Below are 12,970 nucleotides of genomic sequence, written 5' to 3' on the forward strand. Positions count from 1 at the left end.
ACATTGGGAGACCATGTAACCCCATGGCCCAAAACAGGAGTTTCAACTCTGCACGTCAAGACTCTTAAAGTGGACTCAAACTAAAAATACAAGATTTCAGAAATAAAATCTATTTTCTAAATTATAATAATAACAGCCTTTTTTCAGCTGCATGATGACAAATATAAAATATTTTACATTTATTGGAGAAACCCCTCCCTTCCTTTCATATTGCCGGCAAATATTCCGGCAAACTGGTGGAGTAGATGGTGTCCAGCAAACGAGGAATTGCTAATGGCTGCCACCTGTATAACCCTAGTTATGCAAAGAGGAGGGTGAAAAGCATGCACTGAAATGCTCATAGGCTTGAAGGAGTGTTTATTTATATTTGTATGTGTCAGTGGGGCAACTAAATATTTTGAATTAAAAAAATGTTTGGTTTGGGTCCGCTTTAAGGTCCGCTTACACCTAAAGAAGAAAAAGGCTTGAGGGTGTATGTAATGGATTGATTAAAAAAAAATTCTGAAGATGGGTTAAAACAAGACAACTTTTTTAGACTGGAACAACCTTCTTTAAACAGAGTAAGTAGGATTTCAGCAACACCAGTCACCAACATACCATGTTGATTTATCATGCTTACTTAAGCATTTTAACCAGTGGCGTAGCTAAGGAGCTGTGGGCCCCGATGCAAGTCTTACAATAGGGCCCCCTCAAGCACTCTATACATAACAATTGATACGGCGCACCAAAACCTGCCAATGGTAACTACAGTGTCAGAGGAGCAAGAAGGGGATGGGGAACAGCTTGTTAATGATTACCACTATGCAAAGCTATCTATAGAAGTGATTATTATGAGCACAGGACCAATAGAGAGCTAATACTGTAGTTGAGGGAGGGCCCTTCGGGGCCCCTCTGGTCCAAGGGCCCCGATGCGGTCGCTACCGCTGCACCCCCTATTGCTACGCCCCTGATTTTAACCCCTTTGCTATTGGAAATCTGTGTCGGTTTTTGACACAACATATCATCTCCACTGTCCTTGGACCCCGACCACTCACCCCTGGCTAAGCGGCTAAAAGCGCACAGATAGCAGGATCACTGCTGGGAAATTTTACTTCATGACATGAATGAGTGCCCACAAACAGAATATCTGCATAATGGTTATCAATAACCAAGAAAGCTACCTAGAGTAAGTTGATTACTTATAAGGCCTAGGTATTTCCTCTGCTTCTTTAGAACTGGATAAGTTGGTTGAGAGACGTGATCAGACATCTTCCAGGATAAAAAGTTTGGCCACTTGAAGCTGCCTTTTTCTGGGGAGATATCTCAAAAGAAAGCAGACATTACTAACCGGCATAATTAGTAGCTGGCTAGACAGCAGTGTAGGGTGTACATATTATTCAATAGACAGCTACTCTGTGTGTGGACAAGCTAGAATGGAAGGGCTCTATAAAAGGCAGCTCTTTCTTACTAGGACAGCAAATAACACATTCTTGGTGGTGCTGGCACTACCGTTTATAATCATGTTAAAAATCAGTTATACAACTTTTTATAGATCTAGATATTTGAAAAAAAAGTTATTGTGTATTCATGATCTTTTCAATATCCTAATATCACGTTTTTCATGTTAGTAATATAGGAGGATATGAACTTTAAATTGAACTTTTGGATACCAAATGTAAAGCCCTAACACAACCTCCCACTTTTTAAATGTGTATATGGTAGTAAATCTGCATTGCTCATCTGTAATTTTTGCAATATTTAAAATGAATGTCTATCTGGGTCCTGTAGCTCTATTTACTGTTGAGAAGGCAGTTCAGTTTTATTGGCAAGATTGTAGTCCAGATTCTTCCTCCCTATCCGGCTGTCATCTCATCTACATGAATTAGGACGGAACTGAGAGGAGGTACCTGTTAATCTTTCCATGTGTACACAGATCAGCTGGCTCCACCCACGTCCTCCCTCTAAGATATGAAGACTTTGTGGCCAGCACTGCAGCTGAGTTAGGTTATGAGCACTGTTATTTCCCTGCCACGCCTTAGTGTATAAAAAGCATTAAACCCTTCCCACACCTAACCCTTTACTTTCATAAAATGATTAATGCAAAAATCAACAACACATGGTAAGGCGATGAGAGGCACTCATTGCATTCATAAACATAATTAAAACGGTTAAATGCCTTCTTACATGCTGGGCAGGGAAGAACTGTAGCTGCAGTTCTAGCTACAAAGTGTTAATCATTTTGGAACAGAATGGATGTGGGTGGGGTCAGTAGATTTTCTTTTTGCTGGAGAAGTTCTACAGGAGCCAGACAGCTAGGTATTTTAAATATATTTACTGCAGAAAGTACAAACCTGCGAGCCAAAAAAAAAACCGTGCATTGCTGATTAATGTAAATATTGCATAGCTTAAAAATGGGAGGCTGAAGTAGTGCTTTAAATAAACTTTTGTGTGGAAAGTGTAACAGTATTGAGGAAAGTCTGGTTTTTGAAAGTACGCCATTGCTTTAATAAAATAAATTCAAAATACCACTTGGTAATATGCCCTTTATTCTTATTCTTCTATACCTAATGTGAGTAGTTAATGTGATCAAGTTTCTGCCTTCCGCTCAGTTTAGTGAATGAGCTTTGCACTGTGGAGTGATTACCCTCAAAGCCACAATTTTGTATTCAGGAAGTAGTAACCAAGGATCATGTGACACAAATTTCAAGTGAATGTTTAAGGTACCAGCTAAAATACCAATACATTTTGTATTTGTGTTTTAACTAGTTATTTAGGTTCTGCCACAACTTCTGATTTTAGCGAGTTAATTCATAAAATGGAAATGGATATTTATTGCCATTATAAAAGAACAAACATTCAGAACATAGAATTTTTAAAGAAAACATTTAAAGAGGCACTGAAGTCTCATTTTTTTTTTTACCTTATTTTCTTCTTCAGCATTAAACTCTAAGCTGAATCGCCGCATCCCCGCGGCAGAACGAGTTATTTATAGCCCTGAAATTCACCTGCAAAGTTCCACAGGTCGCATCATTCTGCTTCCTGTTAGAGGCAGAGCTTTGTGCAGTAGCTCTACCTCTACTCCAGTCAATCTTTGCCTCTCCCTGCCCCTCTCAGTCTTTTTTCACTGAGAGGGGAGGGGCGGGGAGAGGTGGAGATTGACTGGATAAGAGGCAGAGCTACTGCGCACAGCTCTGCCTCTACCAGGAAGCAAAATCTACGACCTGCAACATCGTGAAACTTTGCAGGTCAATTTCAGGGCTATAAATAACTTGTTCTGTCGCGGGGATCCATCGATTCAGCTTAGAATTTAATGCTGAAGAAGGCTGAAGAAGAAAATAAGGTAAAAAACTAAACTTTAGTGTCTCTATGAGGAATTGCAATGAAAATAACATAATGAAAAAAAAAAGAAAAAATTGCTTATTTTACAATATTCATTTATATATTATTTAGGCAGTGTTTGCCCATTGTAAAATCTTTCCTCGCCTCAACATTCTGACATTTATCACAGGTGGCCACATCTTTAGTACTGTCAGGCGATGTCTCTGCATTGAACTTTCAGTAAACGAACAGCCCACAAAAAGGAGATACTGCTTGTTTGGCAGTTGGAAAAAACTCACAATGCTATGAGGTTCACAGACAGCAAACTGTCAGGGCCATGGTCATGACCTAAAAATGTGGGAGGGGTTTCACCACAATATCAGCAATAAGGTAAAGATATGTGAGTTGATATTGCCACAATCCTGGACTCAATTGGTGGTTTTTCTGTCAACCGATAGATAAAATGTTAGCACCACACTACACCGTTCTATCATCATCATCAGCAGAGAGTTTACACCAACTTGTGCCACAGTAGCTCTTTCGTATAATCAATCCAGATAGGTTAGCCTTCACTCCCCTGTGGGCAAATCGTCTACCAAAAAGTAGCCCTTGTCAAAGTCATGCCTGATCATTTTCCTGCTTCCAATATCTCACCATCAACAACTGAAAAGTTTCTTACCTGCCGAATATATTGCATCCTACAGCAGGAGCCTTTGTAATGAAATAACTAACATTATTCAACATACCTGTCAGAGGTTCTAAAAAGGTAAAAATGACAGGCTTTGACTTAAAGATGATGGGGGAGGGGTCTTCAGTCTTAAAAACATACCTGATAAAAACATATTTCAACCCTCCTCGGCAGTGCAGTGTCGACCATGTTACTGAAGACTTCCAACACTTTTCGTAAACTTCCACTGGCGATGCTGCGGTCCGCTCCCAGCTCTGCAGCCACCAATTAGGCAGCAACTTCTGAGCTGGTGTGACCGCGGCAGCACAGATGGGGATGGCCTAATTTCTGAGGGGGCTGGAGCGGTCACCTACCTGGAGGGATGATATCAGAACAGGTAAGTATTTAACGCTAACAACCTCCAATCCACCATCATTAAGATAGAGCCTGTCATGATAGGCTCTGTCATTTTCACCTGTGGTGCTCCCCTCGGCTGTCAACCACTTGAACTCCCTCCATGCACACCACCACCTCCAGCAGGTTGCAGTCCTGCTGGAATTAAGTCTAAACTGTCTGCAAGGCTGTAACGGATCTGTCTATTTTGAGTCAATGCCTCTTTAAAGTGTACCTGAGACGAGTAAAAGGAAAAATGTATACATACCTGGTCCTTCCTCCAGCCCCCGTCAGGCTGATTGGTCCCTAGCCATCTTCCCAGGCCACCTGGATCCTCCGCCAGGCGGCCTAGTAACTTCACCAGTCGGTGCAGGCGCATTCAGGGCCGTGCACGGCCCCATGGCCGGGAGTGTTCTACGCATGTGCAGTAATATTGTGCAGGCACAGAACTCTCCCAAAGATGGAAACAATGAGGCACAGTACGCCCCGACTGGTGGAATTACCGGGTCGCCTAGCAGAGGATCCAGGCAGCCTGGGAAGATGTCAAGGGGGACCGATCAGCCTAAAGGAGGCTGGAGGAAGCCCCAGGTATTTATACATTTTTTCTTTCCCTTAGTTGCAGGTCTCCTTTAATTGTTTAAACGCAAAAGGTCATATGGAATATAAATTCAATGTAAATTTCTTGTCCCAACCTTTACAATAAATAGTACTAAATAGGGTATTTAAGGTAGCACAGAGCTAAATAAATATCCAAAATACATTGTGGCTGATATAATAATAGGCTGTTATCTGAAAAATCTTTGGTAGGAGCGCGCTCCAATATCCATGAAGGTAAAAAATATTCTCTTTCTTCAGGCCTATATGAACAGTACAACGTTCAAATGGCTACTAGCAAGTGACGACTGTATGCTAATCTGTTGGGGGCAAACCTGTCTCGTCGTCATGTCTGACGCCGTGTCTTGCACATGTGTGTTTCTCAAAAGACTGAACCATGCTTGTGCAGGATGCTTACGGTGACCGGCGTGATGGGAGCGCTGGGGGGGAAGGGGAGGGGGAGTTGCCAAATATCGGTAGAAGCCAGCAGGACCAAGGAAGAGCCTAAGAAGATGCTGGGGGACCTCGTGGGCTACTGGGGGCTGGAGGAAGCTCCAGGTAAGTCCAGAATTCTTTTTTTTTTTTTTTTTTTTTATTGCTTAGGGTCCCTTTAATTGCTTCCGTATTTTGTTTTGCACATTGTAAATATTGTAACCTTTCTTCTACTCTTTTCTGATTCTGATGTATGTCTCTCAAAGGCACAAATGGTGAGATGTTACATGTGCCTAATCATCAGAGCAGTTATGGAGGATTCCTCTCTCCTTCCTGGATTTTTATTTGCTATATAAACAATGTATCATGAGCACAAGGTTCTTTCCTGTTGCAATAAGAGGGATGAGATACTAAATGTACTCAGGCACATCACAATGTAATCATGAGATATTAAGATCTACGAACATGAAATTAAAATGGCACCATGATAAAAATGCACACAAGGATACATTTGTTCCAGAGTAAGTGCACTGTAAATAACTTTTTTTCCTATGTAGATGTCACTTACATTAAGGGCTTGTTTCCACTAGGGGCAATTCCCTGCATGGGTTTATCCTTCCCTTCCCAAGGTTGCCAGAAATAATCCAATTTTTCATCCAGTCTTCCCAAATATATGTAGGTGAAGAGTAAACTGAGGGAATATATTGAATGGATACTTTAGGCAGTCACTTATGTTACATAGAAATGGTAAGATTGGATGAAAAAGATTGGATCATTAGTGGCCACCTTTAGGCCCTGTTCACACTCAGAATGGCAAAATGCCATCGCAAATGCCCTGCAATTTTGCATTGCTGGTTTTTGCAATTTTCCAGTTAATGAGCATCACCAATGCAACTGCCCAGAAAATGCTGCATGCACTGTGTTTGCGAATGTTGGAAAATGCAAGCCCGCTGCATTTGTCGCAGTGTAATCCCATGGGGTTACATGTGCTGCTGGGCTTTGCTGATCGCCGGCGATCAGCAAAACCCAGGCTGAAAGCGCCCGAGTGTGAACAGGGCCTCTTACATGGGCAAGGTACTGCAGAGACTACATGACCTTCCATCACTTGGCGAGAGGTGGGGGTATCCGGGCTATGGCGAGAGAAGGAACTTCACAAAGACCTTGAAATTACCGGAAGCAGAAATAGGCCTACATCCTATTCGAGGTGATAAGCCGCTTCCTGATTCTTATTGGTGCACCTAGTGAAGGAGTGTGAGGCCCCAGCAGGACATTGAAAGATGCTTCCGTTGGGGCTCCATTAAAGATGGAGAAGTGGACGGCACGAATGGAGGTCAAGACGGGTCCTGAGAATTATCACGAGGCAACAATGCCGGCAGTACCTGGCATACAGCGAAGATGTCAGTTGAGCGTCGGGGACAGACCTTGGAGGACCCTTCAATCAACAATTAAAGGTGAAGAAGGAAGAAAGATTTAAAAGAAGAAAGAAGTGACAAATAAAAAAAACAGAATAATACCAAAAAAAAGGTTGTTTTTTTTACCCTTTTTACAAGGTTTATTATTCTATTTGCTAACCCTAAATAGGTATAGGGTCAAAAGTGATCCTCTATATCTATTTTCCTGGGATAATGATATGGACACGGGCTCTGCAGAAGAGCATGGGTGACAAGGGGTCAATGAAAGTTCAAAGGGGAAGCCCATGCCAATTTTTTAGCGTGCACCCCCAAATCTCATTAACCCTTGCCACCCTGCATGGGACTGTGCTACACCAGCCCACATATGGTACGTTATATGGGGGTCTCTGTAAGAGAGAGGACAATAAAGCTTTCCCATCACCTACATCATGGACAAGGTGCTCTTCCCCACCTCTAGTGCCCAGGAGGAGTAGGGGGTGCTTATGCAACGGAGGAGATGTTCTTGTTGCCTAATTTTCAGACTCACCAGCGCTTAACGCTGCTTAGCTCAAGAATAGGATGTGGCCCATAATCACCAATGAAATGCTGCTATAGATGCTATTTAATTGTTTTGTTTTGGGTTTTTTTTTCAAAAGAACTACAACTATATTGTTTTTTTAAAAAAAGTTATCTTTTAAATGCACTCCTTTAAAAGGTCTGTGAAGTGAGGATTGAAAAGACAAAATCAAACTGAAATAATGTCAAATCCTTATGGCCCATCAGCATATAGTTTTCAAACCATTCAGATTGATGCTCAGGGGGAAATGACATTGAATTTAATAAAAATTAATGTTAAGATGATAAGTGAGTTGGAAATGAAAAAGAGGGTGGAAACACTAGTTGGAATAGTTCACAGCCGTAGTTCCCAACCCATTAAAGACTCAGCAGCTGACTCATTTTTTTTAAATGCACCAATTACTGGCTTAAGGTGTTTTACCATAAATAAGAAATAATATGCAGTATTATACTAGGGTTTAAAGGGTGCTTTGAAGAAAGGTGATTTGCTGCTTGACACGTATTGGCCAAGTTGAATGTTTGCAGGTGTCTGCTTGTGTGCTAAGCCTAAGGTAATATGTTTGCTATTAGCATAAGCATATTTGCTAGCATTTGCATACTGGCATTAGCACGTGTGTTAACTAACAATATCACGCTGTGTGATATTGGCACTAATGCCAAAACCGCTTTTTAACACCTAGATCCTTGATTTTCAGCTGTCCTATCCTCAACCTGCCCTGAAGCCTGCTGTTGCTAATTCACTGCTTACTCTGACCTGCATTTTACTCTATCCTAATCTGTTGACCTGGCTTGGCCTAGACTTCAGCCTTCTGACCCATTGCTGAAGTCAAAGTGGACCTAGCCTGACTCTTCTTCTTCTATCTTCCTAAAATCCATAAAAATATTGACAAACCACCAGGCAGACCAATCATTTCAGGTGTAGATTCAGTCACCAGCAATCTCTCCCGGTTCATAGACACACCTACACACCCATGTACAATCTCTACCATCATTTCTCAAAGATTCACAACACCTTATAGAACTCCTCCAATCCATAACCTGGCAGCCAGATTACATCTGGTTAACCTGCGATGTCACTTCCCTTTACACCGATATTCCACATAATTGTGGCCTTACTGCATTACAGCATTACCTTAAATCCAATCCATCAATGCCACAATCACAACAATCATTTATCATACAATGAAGTAGGTAGCGGTGGACTTACCCCTCCAAAACAGACACAAAAATTGCTGTTTTAAGCAAAAATCAGTTTATTTACATACTCCGAACAAGGTGCAACGCGTTTCGTGGGTACATCCCACTTCCTCAGGCAATAAATAGGAGCATATCACTGTTGACAGAAGACAGTATGCTAAGTACTCATACAGACAGCCAAGATACATAAAAAAAATTATTATACAAAAATTAATTTAAATTTTTTTTATATATAGAATATTTTCATAAAATGGCTAAAATGGGCTTTGAATTGAATATATATCTGTGTATATGCGTGCTCATATTTTTGTCTCTCATACATATTAACACAGGGGTATATAGTGTATTCCAAGTATAATAGGTTGTGGGGAAAGAAACTGGGGGGGGGGGTGTTGTGTTTTTTTCTCTCAGGGGGGGGGGGGGAGTGATCAATGTGTGGACTAGTAAGAGAAGCAATCTTATATGCATATGCATATAAGATTGCTTCTCTTACTAGTCCGCACATTGATCGCTCCCCCCCCCCCCCCCTTGAGAGAAAAAAACAACCCCCCCCAGTTTCTTTCCCCACAACCTATTATACTTGGAATACACTATATACTCCTGTGTTAATATGTATGAGAGACAAAAATATGAGCACGCATATACACAGATATATATTCAATTCAAAGCCCATTTTAGCCATTTTATGAAAATATTCTATATATAAAAAAATTTAAATTAATTTTTGTATAATAATTTTTTTTATATATCTTGGCTGTCTGTATGAGTACTTAGCATACTGTCTTCTGTCAACAGTGATATGCTCCTATTTATTGCCTGAGGAAGTGGGATATACCCGCGAAACGCGTTGCACCTTGTTCGGAGTATGTAAATAAACTGATTTTTGCTTAAAACAGCAATTTTTGTGTCTGTTTTGGAGGGGTAAGTCCACCGCTACCTACTTCATTTTATCCATTTTAAAGAAATATTGTTTTTACCCTGTTGGCGCCTCTGTACTACTTTTGCAGTTGTTTCCACCCCTGGTGGAGGGGAATTCTTCTTTTTTCCCGATCTACAGAGAGCGACTTCTTAATCCTGAGTGGGGACAGGTCTAATCTCCTCACCTGCCTTCATAGTGGTTACCTGGACGGTAACCCTTGTTTGTGAGTATAATCTACCTATACTTACCTTCCATACCCAATTTACAGTACATACTACACTATACTGGGCTCTCGGCGTCTTCCCTTATATTTATCATACAATGTACAGAATTCATCCTCAACAATAACATCTTCACTTTTCAAGACAAGATATACCACCAAACAAACGGAGTAGTGATGGGCAGTTCTTCCTCTCCATTTTATGCTAATTTAGCCATGGGTTTTTTGGAACGTCTTAAGCTGGCCACTAACGGTCCAATTTCTAGCGAAAAATCGTTCGAACGATCAGAAATTCTGATCGGACGAAAAATCGTTCACTACACCATCAACTAACCAATCATTGCTTCCTATCTATCACGACCACCAAGAAAATCCAAATTTTCGTTCGACAAAAATTTATTCGGGCGACAATTTTTTCACTCGTTCATAATCGATTGTGTCCACCAATGGAGATTATTTACAACCAATCCGATCAGAATTTCTGATCGCTCGAACGATTTTTCGCTAGAAATTGGACCGTTAGTGGCCAGCTTAAAAATGACCCAAGACAATACCTTCTTCAACAATATCATTTTTTACAGACATTACAAAGACGATTTGATCTTTATATGGAAAGGAGACTGCATGACAATTCCTAGCTTTATAGAATTTCTTAATACAAATCCTGCAGGCCTACATTTCACGTCATATCATGATCCCATATCGATTGAATTCCTTGACCTCACCCTGTATATAGACACACACCAGATCAAAACTAAGACATATTTCAAACTAGTCGATGCCAACAACTACATCCACTTTCAGAGCTATCATCACCGCCCCTGGACCAAAAACACACCATACAGCCAATACAGAAGAATACATAGAAATTGCACAGACATCCAAGACTACACTATCCAATCCAATATTTTGACCCAAAAATTCATAGATCGAAAATACCCCAAAAACTTCTAAAAGATGCCAACCACAGAGCCAGAAGCAAAAATCCCCCACCCCGGGAACAAACCCACAGACACAGAATCCCAACCCCGTTTTATCACCAGGTTTAGTACTCAACACCAACACATAAGAAAAATCCTCACCAACAGATGGGAAATTCTCCTCCAAGACCCACACCTCCGATCCATAATACCCCCCTACACCGGCCATCATTTATCAACGCGCACCCAATCTCCGTAACATTCTGGCCCCAAGTCGTTTACATGCTCCGCCCAGTAATACCATCCCCACCCCTCCCAACGCTTTGCCAGGTTGTTCTGCCTGTAACCACTCTAGATGTTCAGCTTGTAAATTCATCACCCATACCAATACATTTAATTCCCAGGTTACGCACTCAATATACCAAATCAAAGATACAATTGCATGTGACTCTAGATTCATTATTTATATCATCTCCTGTCCCTGCCAGCTCCAGTATGTGGGGAGAACCACCCAACTGGCTAGAAGCAGGATTGGCCAACACAAGCGCAATATCCTAAACAAATACCCTTTGCATAGTTTATCACTCACTTCACCACTGAACACAATAGCAATCCAGACTTAATTCACATTACCCTCATCGAAACCATACCCCAAAATCGTTCGGATGCTTTTGATCTCCTAAAAAAACGTGAGATGTACTGGATACAGGTATTAAAAACTTTGTCTCCAGATGGTCTCAACGAGAAGTTAGAAAAAATCCATCTAACCAAAACCACACACAGATTTCTTTTTTAAACCCTGTCCTCTCTTTTAGAGATTATCCGAACATTTCACATGCAAACTTATTCGCGCGAACGACCGTGAACTTTATGCGAGTTAGACCCACCCCTATACTACATCATTGGGCTACACTTTGACCCTCTACATCACAATCATTCAGACACATAGAAGCCAATCAGGCTACACTCCCTCCTGGAGCCACCCCCTCCCCTTTATAAAAGGCAGCAGCGTCTGCCATGTTCTCACTCAGTCCGCTCAGATATTAGGGAGAGAAGGGAGGGACATTGGAGACGAGATAGGGAAAGCTTAGTTAGGCTTGTTAGCTTGCTCCTTGCTGATACTTGAGCACCCCTTTTGAGAGCTAATGTTCTTGTAATGTGTTTTTTTTTTTTTTGTGTGGCCCACTGACACTTGCATATATAGCCCTGTCTGTCACAGGTGGCCCTTGCAAATTGCTATACTGTGCAAGTCTCAGCACATTCAGTGCCTACCTTTTCACTGCACCTGTGTGTGTGACAGCTGCACATTTGTAGTACCAGTCCATGCATACCTGTTCACTGCACCTGCGTGACAGCACACAGTTTTATATACCAGTCACTGCATACCTCTTCACTGTACCTGTGTGTGTTACAGCTGCACATTTATAATACCAGTCTATGCATACCTGTTCAATGCACCTGTGTGACAGCACACAGTTTTATATACCAGCCACTGCATACCTGTTCACTGCACCTGCGTGACAGTACGTAGTTTTATATACCAGTCACTGCATATCTGTTCACTGTATCTGTGCGTGTGACAGCTGCACGTTTGTAATACCAGTCCGTGCATACCTGTTCACTGCACCTGCGTGACAGCTCGCAGTTTTATATACCAGTCACTGCATACCTGTTCACTGTACCTGTGTGTGTGACAGCTGCACATTTGTAATACCAGTCACTGCATACCTTTTTACTGCCCCTGTGTGACTGCACATTGTATTAGTCAAGTCAGTGCATACCTTTCACTTCATCCTGCCCCCCCCCCCCCCCCCCCCCCCACCAATATGGACAAAACAGGCAAAGGCAGAGCCAGAGGCAGGCCACCCGGCAAGTCTGTTCGAGGTCATGCTGTTATGATTTTGTACGGCCCTGGACCAAAGTACAGTGTTCAGAAGGCACGTGCCATCAACCCCCAAGATTGTCAGGACGTAGTTGACTATTTAACATAGAGCACCTCATCTTCCTCAGTATCCGCACGGAACCGTGACATATCTTCCTCCTCCTGCTTTGATTCTGGCACCCCACTTAACACTCAGTTGGCTGCCACCACCAAAGTGCCATCATCCCAGGGCTCAGCGGTGTGGAAAATTTTTTGTGCGTCTTCCTCAAATGAGAGCAACGCTATCTGTACTCTCTACCACCGAAAATTGATCCGTGGAAAGACCAAGACCCGCGTAGGGACAACTTCCTTACGAAGGCACATGATGACAAAGCGCAAACTGCAATGAGATGACCACCTGACGAAAAGCAGCACACAAAAGCAAAGCCACGCACCACAGTGGAAGATACTAGACCGCAATTATTTCTCAAAAAAGGCAATAC

General features: G+C 41.9%; 1 protein-coding gene and 1 long non-coding RNA gene across 6 annotated transcripts in view; one reads left to right on the plus strand and one right to left on the minus strand.

Annotated features, from left to right (window-relative positions):
* Positions 1–12,970, plus strand: part of WIPF1 (WAS/WASL interacting protein family member 1) — a 179,749-nt gene that overhangs the window by 132,738 nt on the left and 34,041 nt on the right. The gene's annotated exons all lie outside the window — the stretch shown is intronic.
* Positions 1–12,970, minus strand: part of LOC137524941 (uncharacterized) — a 166,689-nt gene that overhangs the window by 50,658 nt on the left and 103,061 nt on the right. The window contains exon 4 of the long non-coding RNA XR_011022818.1: positions 5,952–6,074. This is a non-coding gene — a long non-coding RNA (uncharacterized lncRNA). The remainder of the gene's footprint in view (positions 1–5,951; positions 6,075–12,970) is intronic.

Source organism: Hyperolius riggenbachi, chromosome 7, assembly GCF_040937935.1.
Source record: "Hyperolius riggenbachi isolate aHypRig1 chromosome 7, aHypRig1.pri, whole genome shotgun sequence".
NCBI lineage: Eukaryota > Metazoa > Chordata > Amphibia > Anura > Hyperoliidae > Hyperolius > Hyperolius riggenbachi.